Genomic DNA, 12544 nt, shown 5'->3' on the forward strand with positions numbered 1-12544 from the left:
GAGCGGTGAAGATATCTCCATCTTAAAGCAGATGGCGGTGTAGATATTTATATGCTCATACAGATGGCGGTCCAGATATTTCCATGTTCATACAGATGGTGCTGTAGATATTTCCATGTTTATAGAGATAGTGGTGCAGTTATTTCCATGTGTATAGAGATAGCTTTGTAGATATTTCCATGTATTTGCAGATAGCTGTGTAGATATTTCTATTTTCATGCAGATAGGGGTTTAGATATTTCCATGTTCAAACAGATAGCGGTGTACATATTTCCATGTTCATACAGATCGCGGTGTAGATATTTCCATGTTCATCCAGATGGCTGTGTAGACATATCCATGTTCATACAGATGGCGGTGAAGATATTTCCATGTTCATACAGACAGCGGTATAGATATTTCCATGTTCATACAGATAGCTGTGTAGATATTTCCATGTTCATACAGATGGCTGTGTAGATATTTCCATGTTCATACCGATAGCGGTGCTGATATTTCCATGTTTATACAGGTAGCGGTGTAGATATTTCCATGTTTATACAGACAGCGGTGTAGATATCTCCTTCTTAATACAGATGGCGGTGTTGATGTTTATATGTTCATACAGATGGCGGTGCAGATATTTCCATGTGCATACAGATGGCGGTGTAGATATTTCCAAGTTTATAGGGACAGCGGTGTAGTTATTTCCATGTGTAAAGAGATAGCTTTGTAGATATTTCCATGTATATGCAGATAGCTGTGTAGATATTTCCATTTTCATGCAGACAGCGGTGTAGATATTTCCATGTTCAAACAGATAGCGGTGTAGATATTTCCATGTTCATACAGATAGCGGTGTAGATATTTCCATGTTCATACTGATAGCGGTGTAGATATTTCCATGTTCATACAGATAGCGGTGTAGATATTTCCATGTTCATACATATAGCGGTGCTGATATTTCCATGTTTATACAGGTAGCGGTGTAGATATTTCCATGTTTATACAGATAGCGGTGTATATATTTCCATGTTTATACAGATAGCGGTGTAGATATTTCCATGTTTATACAGATAGCGGTGTAGATATCTCCATCTTAATACAGATGGCGGTGTAGATATTTATATGTTCATACAGTTGGCGGTGCAGATATTTCCATGTTCATACAGTTGGCGGTGTAGATATTTCCATGTTCATACAGATAGCGGTGTAGTTATTTCCATGTGTAAAGAGATAGCTGTGTAGATATTTCCATGAATATGCAGATAGCAGTGTAGATATTTTCATTTTCATGCAGATAGCGGTGTAGATATTTCCATGTTCAAACAGATAGCGGTGTAGATATTTCCATGTTCATACAGATAGCGGTGTAGATATTTCCATGTTTATACAGATAGCGGTGAAGATGTATGCATGTTTACACAGATAACGGTGTAGATATTTCCATGTTCAACAGCGGTGTAGATATTTCCATGCTCATACAGATAGCGGTGTAGATATTTCCATGTTTATACAGATTGCGGTGAAGATGTTTGCATATTTACACAGATAGCGGTGTAGATATTTCCATGTTCATACAGATAGCGGTGTAGATATTTCCATGTTCAGCCAGATGGCTGTGTAGATATATCCATGTTCATACAGATGGCGGTGAAGATATTTCCATGTTCATACAGATAGAGGTGTAGTTATTTCCATGTGTAAAGGGATATCTGTGTAGATATTTCCATGTATATGCAGATAGCTGTGTAGATATTTCCATTTTCATGCAGATAGCGGTTTAGATATTTCCATGTTTAAACAGATAGCGGTGTAGATATTTCCATGTTCATAGAGATAGCGGTGTAGATATTTCCATGTTCATACAGATAGCGGTGCTGATATTTCCATGTTTATACAGGTAGCGGTGTAGATATTTCCAAGTTTATACAGAGAGCGGTGAAGATATCTCCATCTTAAAGCAGATGGCGGTGTAGATATTTATATGCTCATACAGATGGCGGTCCAGATATTTCCATGTTCATACAGATGGTGCTGTAGATATTTCCATGTTTATAGAGATAGTGGTGCAGTTATTTCCATGTGTATAGAGATAGCTTTATAGATATTTCCATGTATTTGCAGATAGCTGTGTAGATATTTCTATTTTCATGCAGATAGGGGTTTAGATATTTCCATGTTCAAACAGATAGCGGTGTACATATTTCCATGTTCATACAGATCGCGGTGTAGATATTTCCATGTTCATCCAGATGGCTGTGTAGACATATCCATGTTCATACAGATGGCGGTGAAGATATTTCCATGTTCATACAGACAGCGGTATAGATATTTCCATGTTCATACAGATAGCTGTGTAGATATTTCCATGTTCATACAGATGGCTGTGTAGATATTTCCATGTTCATACCGATAGCGGTGCTGATATTTCCATGTTTATACAGGTAGCGGTGTAGATATTTCCATGTTTATACAGACAGCGGTGTAGATATCTCCTTCTTAATACAGATGGCGGTGTTGATGTTTATATGTTCATACAGATGGCGGTGCAGATATTTCCATGTGCATACAGATGGCGGTGTAGATATTTCCAAGTTTATAGGGACAGCGGTGTAGTTATTTCCATGTGTAAAGAGATAGCTTTGTAGATATTTCCATGTATATGCAGATAGCTGTGTAGATATTTCCATTTTCATGCAGACAGCGGTGTAGATATTTCCATGTTCAAACAGATAGCGGTGTAGATATTTCCATGTTCATACAGATAGCGGTGTAGATATTTCCATGTTCATACTGATAGCGGTGTAGATATTTCCATGTTCATACAGATAGCGGTGTAGATATTTCCATGTTCATACATATAGCGGTGCTGATATTTCCATGTTTATACAGGTAGCGGTGTAGATATTTCCATGTTTATACAGATAGCGGTGTATATATTTCCATGTTTATACAGATAGCGGTGTAGATATTTCCATGTTTATACAGATAGCGGTGTAGATATCTCCATCTTAATACAGATGGCGGTGTAGATATTTATATGTTCATACAGTTGGCGGTGCAGATATTTCCATGTTCATACAGTTGGCGGTGTAAATATTTCCATGTTCATACAGATAGCGGTGTAGTTATTTCCATGTGTAAAGAGATAGCTGTGTAGATATTTCCATGAATATGCAGATAGCAGTGTAGATATTTTCATTTTCATGCAGATAGCGGTGTAGATATTCCCATGTTCAAACAGATAGCGGTGTAGATATTTCCATGTTCATACAGATAGCGGTGTAGATATTTCAATGTTCATACAGATAGCAGTGTAGATATTTCCATGTTCATACAGATAGCCGTGTAGATATCGCCATGTTCATACCGATAGCGGTGCTGATACTTCCATGTTTATACAGGTAGCGGTGAACATATTTCCGTGTTTATACAGATATCGGTGTAGATATTTCCATGTTAATACAGATAGCGGTGTAGATATTTCCATGTTTATACAGATAGCGGTGTAGATATCTCCTTCTTAATACAGATGGCGGTGTAGATATTTCCATGTTCATACAGATGGCGGTGTAGATATTTCCATGTTTATACAGATAGCGGTGAAGATGTATGCATGTTTACACAGATAGCAGTGTAGATATTTCCATGTTCATCCAGATGGCTGTGTAGATATATCCATGTTCATACAGATGGCGGTGAAGATATTTCCATGTTCATACAGATAGCGGTGTAGGTATTTCCACGTTCATCCAGATGGCTGTGTAGATATATCCATGTTCATACAGATGGCGGGGAAGTTATTTCCATGTTCATACAGATAGCGGTGTAGATATTTCCATGTTCATACAGATAGTGGTGTAGATATTTCCATGTTCATACAGATAGCGGTGTAGACATTTCCATGTTCATACAGATAGCGGTGTATGTATTTCCATGTTCATACAGATAGCGGTGTAGATATTTCCATGTTCATCCTGATGGCTGTGTAGATATTCCCATGTTCATACAGATAGCGGTGTAGATATTTCCATGTTCATACAGATAGCGGTGTAGATATTTCCATATTCATCCAGATGGCTGTGTAGATATATCCATGTTCATACAGATGGCGGTGAAGACATTTCCATGTTCATACAGATTGCGGTGTAGATATTTCCATGTTCATACAGATAGCCGTGTAGATATCGCCATGTTCATACCGATAGCGGTGCTGATACTTCCATGTTTATACAGGTAGCGGTGAACATATTTCCGTGTTTATACAGATAGCGGTGTAGATATTTCCATGTTAATACAGATAGCGGTGTAGATATTTCCATGTTCAAACAGATAGCGGTGTAGATATTTCCATGTTCATACAGATAGCGGTGTATATATTTCCATGTTTATACAGATAGCGGTGAAGATGTATGCATGTTTACACAGATAGCGGTGTAGATATTTCCATGTTAATACAGATAGCGGTGTAGATATTTCCATGTTCATCCAGACGGCTGTGTAGACATATCCATGTTCATACAGATGGCGGTGAAGATATTTCCATGTTCATACAGATGGCTGTGTAGATATATCCATGTTCATACAGATGACGGTGAAGATTTTTCCATGTTCATACAGATGGCGGTGTAGATATTTCATGTTCATACAGATAGCGGTGCTGATATTTCCATGTTTATACAGGTAGCAGTGTAGATATTTCCATGTTTACGCAGATAGCGGTGTAGATATTTCCATGTTTATACACATAGCGGTGTAGATATTTCCATGTTTATACAGATAGCGGTGTAGATATCTCCATCTTAATACAGATGGCGGTGTAGATATTTATATGTTCATACAGATGGCGGTGCAGATATTTCCAAGTTCATACAGATAGCGGTGAAGATATTTCCATGTTCATACAGATGGCGGTGTAGATACTTCCATGTTCATACTGATAGCGGTGCTGATATTTCCATGTTTATACAGGTTGCGGTGTAGATATCTCCATCTTAATACAGATGGCGGTGTAGATATTTATATGTTTATTCAGATGGCGGTGCAGATATTTCCATGTTCATACAGATGGTGGTGTAGATATTTCCATCTTCATACAGATAACGGTGTAGATATTTCCATATTCATCCCGATGTCTGTGTAGATATATCCATGTTCATACAGATGGCGGTGAAGACATTTCCATGTTCATACAGATAGCGGTGTAGATATTTCCATGTTCATACAGATAGCCGTGTAGATATTGCCATGTTCATACCGATAGCGGTGCTGATACTTCCATGTTTATACAGGTAGCGGTGAACATATTTCCGTGTTTATACAGACAGTGGTGTAGATATTTCCATGTTAATACAGATAGCGGTGTAGATATTTCCATGTTTATAGAGATAGTGGTGTAGTTATTTCCATGTGCAAAGAGATAGCTGTGTAGATATTTCCATTTATATGCAGATAGTTGTGTAGATATTTCCCTTTTCATGCAGATAGCGGTGTAGATATTTCCATGTTCAAACAGATAGCGGTGTAGATATTTCCATGTTCATACAGATAGCGGTGTAGATATTTCCATGTTTATACAGATAGCGGTGAAGATGTATGCATGTTTACACAGATAGCGGTGTAGATATTTCCATGTTAATACAGATAGCGGTGTAGATATTTCCATGTTCATCCAGACGGCTGTGTAGACATATCCATGTTCATACAGATGGCGGTGAAGATATTTCCATGTTCATACAGATGGCGGTGTAGATATTTCCATGTTCATACAGATAGCGGTGCTGATATTTCCATGTTTATACAGGTATCGGTGTATATATTTCCATGTTTATACAGATAGCGGTGTAGATATTTCCATGTTTATTAAGATAGCGGTGTAGATATTTCCATGTTTATACAGATAGCGGTTAGATATATCCATCTAAATACAGATGGCGGTGTAGATATTTATATGTTCATACAGATGGCGGTGCAGATATTTCCATGTTCATACGGATGGCGGTGAAGATATTTCCATGTTCATACAGATGGCGGTGTAGAAACTTCCATGTTCATACTGATAGCGGTGCTGATATTTCCATGTTTATACAGGTAGCGGTGTAGATATTTCCATGTTTATACAGATAGCGGTGTAGATATTTCCATGTTTATACACATAGCGGTGTAGATATTTCCATGTTTATACAGATAGCGGTGTAGATATTTCCATGTTTATGCAGATATTTGTGTAGATATCTCCATCTTAATACTGATGGCGGTGTAGATATTTAAATGTTCATTCAGATGGCTGTGTAGACATATCCATGTTCATACAGATGGCGGTGAAGATATTTCCATGTTCGTACAGATAGCGGTGTAGATATTTCCATGTTCATACAGATAGCAGTGTAGATATTTCCATTTTCATACAGATGGCTTTGTAGATATATCCATGTTCCTACAGATGGCGGTGAAGATATTTCCATGTTCATACAGATGGCGGTGTAGATATTTCCATGTTCATACAGATAGCGGGGCTGATATTTCCATGTTTGTACATGTAGCGGTGTAGATATTTCCATGTTTATACAGATAGCGGTGTAGATATTTCCATGTTTATACACATAGCCGTGTAGATATTTCCATGTTCATACAGATAGCGGTGTATGTATTTCCATGTTCATACAGATAGCGGTGTAGATATTTCCATTTTCATGCAGATAGCGGTGTATATAGTTCCCTGTTCAAACAGTTAGCGGTGTAGATATTTCCATGTTCATAAAGATAGCGGTGTAGATATTTCCATGTTTATTCAGATAGCGGTGAAGTTGTATGCATGTTTACACAGATAGCGGTGTAGATATTTCCACGTTCATCCAGATGGCTGTGTAGATATATCCATGTTCATACAGATGGCGGTGAAGATATTTCCATGTTCATACAGATAGCGGTGTAGTTATTTCCATGTGTAAAGAGATAGCTGTGTAGATATTTCCATGAATATGCAGATAGCAGTGTAGATATTTTCATTTTCATGCAGATAGCGGTGTAGATATTTCCATGTTCAAACAGATAGCGGTGTAGATATTTCCATGTTCATACAGATAGCGGTGTAGATATTTCCATGTTTATACAGATAGCGGTGAAGATGTATGCATGTTTACACAGATAACGGTGTAGATATTTCCGTGTTCAACAGCGGTGTAGATATTTCCATGCTCATACAGATAGCGGTGTAGATATTTCCATGTTTATACAGATTGCGGTGAAGATGTATGCATATTTACACAGATAGCGGTGTAGATATTTCCATGTTCATACAGATAGCGGTGTAGATATTTCCATGTTCAGCCAGATGGCTGTGTAGATATATCCATGTTCATACAGATGGCGGTGAAGATATTTCCATGTTCATACAGATAGAGGTGTAGTTATTTCCATGTGTAAAGGGATATCTGTGTAGATATTTCCATGTATATGCAGATAGCTGTGTAGATATTTCCATTTTCATGCAGATAGCGGTTTAGATATTTCCATGTTTAAACAGATAGCGGTGTAGATATTTCCATGTTCATAGAGATAGCGGTGTAGATATTTCCATGTTCATACAGATAGCGGTGCTGATATTTCCATGTTTATACAGGTAGCGGTGTAGATATTTCCAAGTTTATACAGAGAGCGGTGAAGATATCTCCATCTTAAAGCAGATGGCGGTGTAGATATTTATATGCTCATACAGATGGCGGTCCAGATATTTCCATGTTCATACAGATGGTGCTGTAGATATTTCCATGTTTATAGAGATAGTGGTGCAGTTATTTCCATGTGTATAGAGATAGCTTTATAGATATTTCCATGTATTTGCAGATAGCTGTGTAGATATTTCTATTTTCATGCAGATAGGGGTTTAGATATTTCCATGTTCAAACAGATAGCGGTGTACATATTTCCATGTTCATACAGATCGCGGTGTAGATATTTCCATGTTCATCCAGATGGCTGTGTAGACATATCCATGTTCATACAGATGGCGGTGAAGATATTTCCATGTTCATACAGACAGCGGTATAGATATTTCCATGTTCATACAGATAGCTGTGTAGATATTTCCATGTTCATACAGATGGCTGTGTAGATATTTCCATGTTCATACCGATAGCGGTGCTGATATTTCCATGTTTATACAGGTAGCGGTGTAGATATTTCCATGTTTATACAGACAGCGGTGTAGATATCTCCTTCTTAATACAGATGGCGGTGTTGATGTTTATATGTTCATACAGATGGCGGTGCAGATATTTCCATGTGCATACAGATGGCGGTGTAGATATTTCCAAGTTTATAGGGACAGCGGTGTAGTTATTTCCATGTGTAAAGAGATAGCTTTGTAGATATTTCCATGTATATGCAGATAGCTGTGTAGATATTTCCATTTTCATGCAGACAGCGGTGTAGATATTTCCATGTTCAAACAGATAGCGGTGTAGATATTTCCATGTTCATACAGATAGCGGTGTAGATATTTCCATGTTCATACTGATAGCGGTGTAGATATTTCCATGTTCATACAGATAGCGGTGTAGATATTTCCATGTTCATACATATAGCGGTGCTGATATTTCCATGTTTATACAGGTAGCGGTGTAGATATTTCCATGTTTATACAGATAGCGGTGTATATATTTCCATGTTTATACAGATAGCGGTGTAGATATTTCCATGTTTATACAGATAGCGGTGTAGATATCTCCATCTTAATACAGATGGCGGTGTAGATATTTATATGTTCATACAGTTGGCGGTGCAGATATTTCCATGTTCATACAGTTGGCGGTGTAAATATTTCCATGTTCATACAGATAGCGGTGTAGTTATTTCCATGTGTAAAGAGATAGCTGTGTAGATATTTCCATGAATATGCAGATAGCAGTGTAGATATTTTCATTTTCATGCAGATAGCGGTGTAGATATTCCCATGTTCAAACAGATAGCGGTGTAGATATTTCCATGTTCATACAGATAGCGGTGTAGATATTTCAATGTTCATACAGATAGCAGTGTAGATATTTCCATGTTCATACAGATAGCCGTGTAGATATCGCCATGTTCATACCGATAGCGGTGCTGATACTTCCATGTTTATACAGGTAGCGGTGAACATATTTCCGTGTTTATACAGATATCGGTGTAGATATTTCCATGTTAATACAGATAGCGGTGTAGATATTTCCATGTTTATACAGATAGCGGTGTAGATATCTCCTTCTTAATACAGATGGCGGTGTAGATATTTCCATGTTCATACAGATGGCGGTGTAGATATTTCCATGTTTATACAGATAGCGGTGAAGATGTATGCATGTTTACACAGATAGCAGTGTAGATATTTCCATGTTCATCCAGATGGCTGTGTAGATATATCCATGTTCATACAGATGGCGGTGAAGATATTTCCATGTTCATACAGATAGCGGTGTAGGTATTTCCACGTTCATCCAGATGGCTGTGTAGATATATCCATGTTCATACAGATGGCGGGGAAGTTATTTCCATGTTCATACAGATAGCGGTGTAGATATTTCCATGTTCATACAGATAGTGGTGTAGATATTTCCATGTTCATACAGATAGCGGTGTAGACATTTCCATGTTCATACAGATAGCGGTGTATGTATTTCCATGTTCATACAGATAGCGGTGTAGATATTTCCATGTTCATCCTGATGGCTGTGTAGATATTCCCATGTTCATACAGATAGCGGTGTAGATATTTCCATGTTCATACAGATAGCGGTGTAGATATTTCCATATTCATCCAGATGGCTGTGTAGATATATCCATGTTCATACAGATGGCGGTGAAGACATTTCCATGTTCATACAGATTGCGGTGTAGATATTTCCATGTTCATACAGATAGCCGTGTAGATATCGCCATGTTCATACCGATAGCGGTGCTGATACTTCCATGTTTATACAGGTAGCGGTGAACATATTTCCGTGTTTATACAGATAGCGGTGTAGATATTTCCATGTTAATACAGATAGCGGTGTAGATATTTCCATGTTCAAACAGATAGCGGTGTAGATATTTCCATGTTCATACAGATAGCGGTGTATATATTTCCATGTTTATACAGATAGCGGTGAAGATGTATGCATGTTTACACAGATAGCGGTGTAGATATTTCCATGTTAATACAGATAGCGGTGTAGATATTTCCATGTTCATCCAGACGGCTGTGTAGACATATCCATGTTCATACAGATGGCGGTGAAGATATTTCCATGTTCATACAGATGGCTGTGTAGATATATCCATGTTCATACAGATGATGGTGAAGATTTTTCCATGTTCATACAGATGGCGGTGTAGATATTTCATGTTCATACAGATAGCGGTGCTGATATTTCCATGTTTATACAGGTAGCAGTGTAGATATTTCCATGTTTACGCAGATAGCGGTGTAGATATTTCCATGTTTATACACATAGCGGTGTAGATATTTCCATGTTTATACAGATAGCGGTGTAGATATCTCCATCTTAATACAGATGGCGGTGTAGATATTTATATGTTCATACAGATGGCGGTGCAGATATTTCCAAGTTCATACAGATAGCGGTGAAGATATTTCCATGTTCATACAGATGGCGGTGTAGATACTTCCATGTTCATACTGATAGCGGTGCTGATATTTCCATGTTTATACAGGTTGCGGTGTAGATATCTCCATCTTAATACAGATGGCGGTGTAGATATTTATATGTTTATTCAGATGGCGGTGCAGATATTTCCATGTTCATACAGATGGTGGTGTAGATATTTCCATCTTCATACAGATAACGGTGTAGATATTTCCATATTCATCCCGATGTCTGTGTAGATATATCCATGTTCATACAGATGGCGGTGAAGACATTTCCATGTTCATACAGATAGCGGTGTAGATATTTCCATGTTCATACAGATAGCCGTGTAGATATTGCCATGTTCATACCGATAGCGGTGCTGATACTTCCATGTTTATACAGGTAGCGGTGAACATATTTCCGTGTTTATACAGACAGTGGTGTAGATATTTCCATGTTAATACAGATAGCGGTGTAGATATTTCCATGTTTATAGAGATAGTGGTGTAGTTATTTCCATGTGCAAAGAGATAGCTGTGTAGATATTTCCATTTATATGCAGATAGTTGTGTAGATATTTCCCTTTTCATGCAGATAGCGGTGTAGATATTTCCATGTTCAAACAGATAGCGTTGTAGATATTTCCATGTTCATACAGATAGCGGTGTAGATATTTCCATGTTTATACAGATAGCGGTGAAGATGTATGCATGTTTACACAGATAGCGGTGTAGATATTTCCATGTTAATACAGATAGCGGTGTAGATATTTCCATGTTCATCCAGACGGCTGTGTAGACATATCCATGTTCATACAGATGGCGGTGAAGATATTTCCATGTTCATACAGATGGCGGTGTAGATATTTCCATGTTCATACAGATAGCGGTGCTGATATTTCCATGTTTATACAGGTATCGGTGTATATATTTCCATGTTTATACAGATAGCGGTGTAGATATTTCCATGTTTATTAAGATAGCGGTGTAGATATTTCCATGTTTATACAGATAGCGGTTAGATATATCCATCTAAATACAGATGGCGGTGTAGATATTTATATGTTCATACAGATGGCGGTGCAGATATTTCCATGTTCATACGGATGGCGGTGAAGATATTTCCATGTTCATACAGATGGCGGTGTAGAAACTTCCATGTTCATACTGATAGCGGTGCTGATATTTCCATGTTTATACAGGTAGCGGTGTAGATATTTCCATGTTTATACAGATAGCGGTGTAGATATTTCCATGTTTATACACATAGCGGTGTAGATATTTCCATGTTTATACAGATAGCGGTGTAGATATTTCCATGTTTATGCAGATATTTGTGTAGATATCTCCATCTTAATACTGATGGCGGTGTAGATATTTAAATGTTCATTCAGATGGCTGTGTAGACATATCCATGTTCATACAGATGGCGGTGAAGATATTTCCATGTTCGTACAGATAGCGGTGTAGATATTTCCATGTTCATACAGATAGCAGTGTAGATATTTCCATTTTCATACAGATGGCTTTGTAGATATATCCATGTTCCTACAGATGGCGGTGAAGATATTTCCATGTTCATACAGATGGCGGTGTAGATATTTCCATGTTCATACAGATAGCGGGGCTGATATTTCCATGTTTGTACATGTAGCGGTGTAGATATTTCCATGTTTATACAGATAGCGGTGTAGATATTTCCATGTTTATACACATAGCCGTGTAGATATTTCCATGTTCATACAGATAGCGGTGTATGTATTTCCATGTTCATACAGATAGCGGTGTAGATATTTCCATTTTCATGCAGATAGCGGTGTATATAGTTCCCTGTTCAAACAGTTAGCGGTGTAGATATTTCCATGTTCATAAAGATAGCGGTGTAGATATTTCCATGTTTATTCAGATAGCGGTGAAGTTGTATGCATGTTTACACAGATAGCGGTGTAGATA

This window comes from Gorilla gorilla, chromosome 19 (assembly GCF_029281585.2).
Source record: "Gorilla gorilla gorilla isolate KB3781 chromosome 19, NHGRI_mGorGor1-v2.1_pri, whole genome shotgun sequence".
Taxonomy (NCBI): domain Eukaryota; kingdom Metazoa; phylum Chordata; class Mammalia; order Primates; family Hominidae; genus Gorilla; species Gorilla gorilla.